We start from the raw sequence: 5,245 nt of genomic DNA, 5'->3' as shown, positions 1-5,245 counted from the left end.
TCATTTAGTTTTTCAAGTAGCACTAGATAAACTTTGTGTGGTCATATATTGATATGTCCGGTTTAGATCCAAATTTCGTTATGCATCACTTGATAGTAGCATCTGGTGCAAAACTAGTAAAACAAAAGCTAAGAAAAATGCATTCACAAGGAGAACTTTTGGTCAAAGTTGAGCTCGAAAAATTATAGGATGTTGAACTATTAGACCCATAGATTACCCATAATGGATATTAAACACTGTACCTATTGGAAAACCATATGGAAATATTAGAGTGTGTATATACTTAAAGACATCAACAAAGCTTATCCTAAAGATGATTTCCCACAACCTAACATAGACTTAATTGTTGATCTCATGGTTGTCACTCATGGATGGATTCTCTAGTTATAATTTGATCAAGGTCACACTTGTTGACCAACACAAGACCACTTTCACTTGTCCTTGGGGAACTTTTTGTTGGAACATCATGCCCTTTGGGATAAAGAATGTAGGTGCTACCTATGAAAGAGCCATGACCATAACATTTCATGACATGATGCATACCTTAATGGAAGATTATGTAGATCACCTCTTCAGAAAGCCACTCACAAGAGAAGACCATTTGAATATTCTAGCAAAAATATTTACTCGGTTGGAGAAATTTAAAGTGGCATTAAATCCCAATAAATGTGTCTTTAGGATAACCTTAGGGAAGCTCCTAGGATACATCATGTCACATAGAGGCATTGAAGTGGATCCTACAAAAGTCAAAGCTATCTTATAGATGCCACCTCTAAAGAATATTAGTCAACTTCAGCCATTACAAGGGAAACTTCAGTCAATTCACAGATTTATAGCTCAACTTGTAGATAAGTTTCATCCATTCACACATTTTTTACATAAGAATATTTAGTTAATATGGGATGACAAATTCCAACAAGCATTTCAGTTGATCAAATATTATCTCATGAATCCACTAGTTCTTATGCCACCAATTGAAGGAAATCCCTTACTACTTTACATATCAGTAACAATAATGGCATTAGGGGCACTTCTAGCGCAACAAGATTATGAAGGAAACGAAAGAGTCATCTATTATATCAATTAAACACTAGTGGGATATGAACTTAATTATACCCCTATTGAGTATGCATGTATTGCTATAGTTTTTATTTCACAAAGATTGTGATAGTACATGCTCACTCATAAGACAAAGTTGGTAGCAAAGATTGATCCACCCAAATACTTACTCAACAAAGCATCTCTCATAGGCAGATTGGCTAAATGGGTAATGATCCTAAGTGAATGTGATAACATGTTGATAGAAAGGATATAAAAGTACAAGTCATTGCAGATCAATTAATAGATGCACCAATGATAGATGATTATTTATTATTTTTTGAATTTTTGAATGAATCCATTCTAGCAGTTACACAATTAAAGTTATGGCAACTCTATTTTGATGGATATTTCACACATGGAGCTAGTGCAGACATACTTTTTCTAACGCCACAAGGAGATTGCATCCCAAATTCATATAGATTATTGTTTACTTGTACCAACAACATAGCTAAATATGAGGCACTCACTATAGGTCTATGGATTGTAGTGCAATGGAGGATCCAAGAGTTTCATGTTTTTGGTGACTCCCAACTTGTAATATGACAAACAAATAATGACTACCAGACTAAGGATGAAAATATGATTCCTTACAAATAGATGTTGGATGATTTCAAGAAATATTCTGAAGAGATAATGTTTTAGCAATTTCCTAGAGAAAACAACCAGGTTATTGATGCCTTGGCTACAATAGCTTATTGATTGACACGTCGCAGGATACAACCTATTGTGAATTCTTGGTGGTAATATCTTGGTCCCTGTGTATGAGATCCATCTATCTAGGCTCATATACATTATTGGTCCAGGTTCTCCTTGGTATAGTGATATATTCTCTTAGCTCCATGATAATATCCTTGCACCCAAACTTTCTAACAACCAATGTCGTATTTTTATTCGCCAAACCTCCTGATATGTCATCATTATTGACACACTTTACCATAGGGGTCTCAATGGTACTCTCCATATATGTTTACAAAGTGAGGAAGTTTAGACTGTGTTGCAAGAAGTTCACGAAGGCATATGTGGAGCTCACTCTAGTGGTCCAATCTTAGCTAAGAAAATAATGAGGATTGGATATTATTGGCCCACTATTGAGAAATGTCCGTACCAATTTGTAGTAAATGCAAATAATGTAAAATTGATGGAGACTTAATAATGTGCCAGCATAGGAACTACAACTGATTGCAACACCTTGGCCCTTTTGTCAATGGAGACCTAAACTTTTGGGTAAGATTCACCCTCCATCCTCCAATGACCATAAGTTCATAATAACCACCACTGAGTATTTTGCAAAGTGGATCGAAGTATTTCCCCTAACATAATTTATCAATAAACAAATCACCACATTCATCCTCAATTACATTATATTATAGTATGGTGTTCCTATTTCTATCATCATAGATAACAAGTGTCTTTTCAAAAATTAGGATGTCCATGATCTCTATGACAAATTTCATATGTAATAATATTTCTCCACTCCTTACTATCCCCAAGGCAACATTCAAGCTAAGGCATCTAGCAAAACTATCCTTAAGATCCTCAAAAAGATAGTCAATAACATTAGCCGCGATTGGCACATACAACTTAATCTTTCCTTATGGACCTATTGCATAAGTGATGTTGAACATACCAGAATACTGAGAGGGGGAGGTGAATCAGTATTTTCCTTTAGGAAATATTAAAACTAAACTTCTGAAACTGAACTTATTATCAATTAACTTCAGCCCAAAAGAAATGTATGCAACATAACTAAAATGAAAGAAATGCACAACCATAAGAAAGACACTAGATTTTTATATGTGGAAAACCCAAATGGTAAAAATAATGAAGAGGGTTAACTCTTAGGAAAAAATAACTAGTTATATGAAGATTGCAAGGCTCACTGACCAGAGGGCTCGCTACCTGGAATACAATAGCTTACTGCCGGAAGGCTCGCTGCCAAAAAATAGACAAAAAATGAACTGAGAAAAATGCATCTACATATGCATGGGATCAATTCTTAATAAGCTCAAATATCCAACCAACTGCTTTCAACAAACCCTATAAAGAATCTCTGCAATTCTAACTCAATCTGGTTTTTCCAATTACTTTCGCATCAATTTTTCCTTTCTCCTTCAACACACAAAGTCACGAATATTCACACTTGCACTTCTACACACACATAATCTCATATATCACATCATCATCATTATCATCATGTTACCATTATCAAATCATATCATAACACATATATATACACTACTAGTATATGCATCAAGTCAGCCTTAAGAACACTTTCCCCAAGAATACTTCTTCATTAGTCTTCTACATGATTCCTTTCAAGAATATTCCAACAGTCAAATTACACGTTACAAGAACCAGAACATTCAAGATCGACTAGACCCAGAATGAACATATCCTCAAACTTTCGCAAGCACGCCTCTGAAGCACAAAAACACGATCCATCTTGAAATAAATAAATTAAGATCATGAACAACGTATTTCCAAAATATCAACACCAGAAACCAAAATGTGGAGGAATGTGAAGCACTACAATCACTGTTGAACACCATCAAAGCTAAGTACACTTTCGGAGCACAAATTCTGGAATACCAAAACAATTGCTACAACCAACACCAAAACTTGGACAACATAAGAAACACATGTCCATGCTAGAAACACACATTTCCGGAGCAACACATATGCAATATCTACGATGACTGCAACAACTACAGCAACACATCAGCAACCTGACATATTAACAATGTTCTACACCTTGATGCATACATACCTATCTTCCATTATTTTGCATCATACATAGGTATTACTACTCTCCAATACCTATGCATACTAACTTGCAGCACCTATCTTTCTATATCCGGACCAATCCGAATCACCGGGTTTGACATCAATGACAACCAAACATATATTTCTATCAAGTGTTTGCACTGCCACTAGCACCTCAACGTACTCACTTGTCTACATTGATGAATCTATCTTACCCATTGAGGTCAAGTTACCATCTTTGCAGGTTTCCTTGCACAATCTTATTAGTGATGAGGATTACAGTCTCCCAATTACAACATCTTGAACTACTGGATGAGCATGGACAGAATGATTTTTCAATATTACTCTTGAAGGTGAACCACTTGAAGGCCCTATCAAAAGCATGCACCTTCATAGATTTTACACATAGTCTTTCAGAAAATTCCTCAAAAATCAAAAAAATAGAAAAATATAAAATAAATTAAAAAACCGTCACCTTGATGAAAACTTGGCAAACAGGCATCTTGTGTGACAAAAAAAATTTGGAAAAAGTAAAAAGAAATAAATTCACCCAATGGTGAAAACCACTTTGATGCCAACCTAGACAAGTGCCATGGTGAAATCTAGGTAACTAGCACCATGTGTAAGGACTTTTGCTCCTCCCTTCTTTAGGATTATGCTTCATTCCTTTCACTATGACCACACTCACATCCCATCACTCCATAATAACCTACCCATCCCCATCATGGCTTGTTATTGTTCTGAATAAGGTCTCTACCTTTCCATAATAAGCCCTTTTTCATTGCCCTTTCTTCACCCATAATAATCACATCCTATATCTAACGAGGGCATACCCTTGACCTAGTTATGAAATTGGATCCTCGGCACCACATGTTGTGAGGAACATCACTTTGTCATACATTCTTTTTTTTGCATATAATTTGCAATAAAGGTCCATTTACATCTTGGGTCCATAATAAAGTTTATGCTTTCTTCACAATAAGGGTTTTTTGTCATGGAGTGAGATAGTTTCAGATGAGGTAAGAGCAACACTAAGCTTCAACCAAAATAGTCTCTTGAGTTGACTAAGATTCTAGCATGATTAGAGGATCTTGTATGCCTACACACTTGTAAAGCGGAAAATCGCGATCGAACCCTAGTTGCTCTCCCCTCTTCCAACTCCAAGGAGAGAGAAGGGAGATTCACTAGGGTTGATGGTTTTCACTTAGGGGAGAGACTTTACATTCAAAAGAGGGGTTGAAACCCAAAAGATCCAATCCCACGCAATGCAAGATTGGATGCTAAATGAGTTTCAAGGGTTATGACAGCAAGGCTACCCTCTTTTGTAAAGAATGTGCATAGAAGAATTGAGCTAGGAATGCATAGAAAGTGACAAAGATTC

This window comes from Cryptomeria japonica, chromosome 9, assembly GCF_030272615.1.
Source record: "Cryptomeria japonica chromosome 9, Sugi_1.0, whole genome shotgun sequence".
In the NCBI taxonomy this organism is placed as follows: Eukaryota; Viridiplantae; Streptophyta; class Pinopsida; order Cupressales; family Cupressaceae; genus Cryptomeria; species Cryptomeria japonica.
This window is presented reverse-complemented; position numbering follows the sequence as displayed.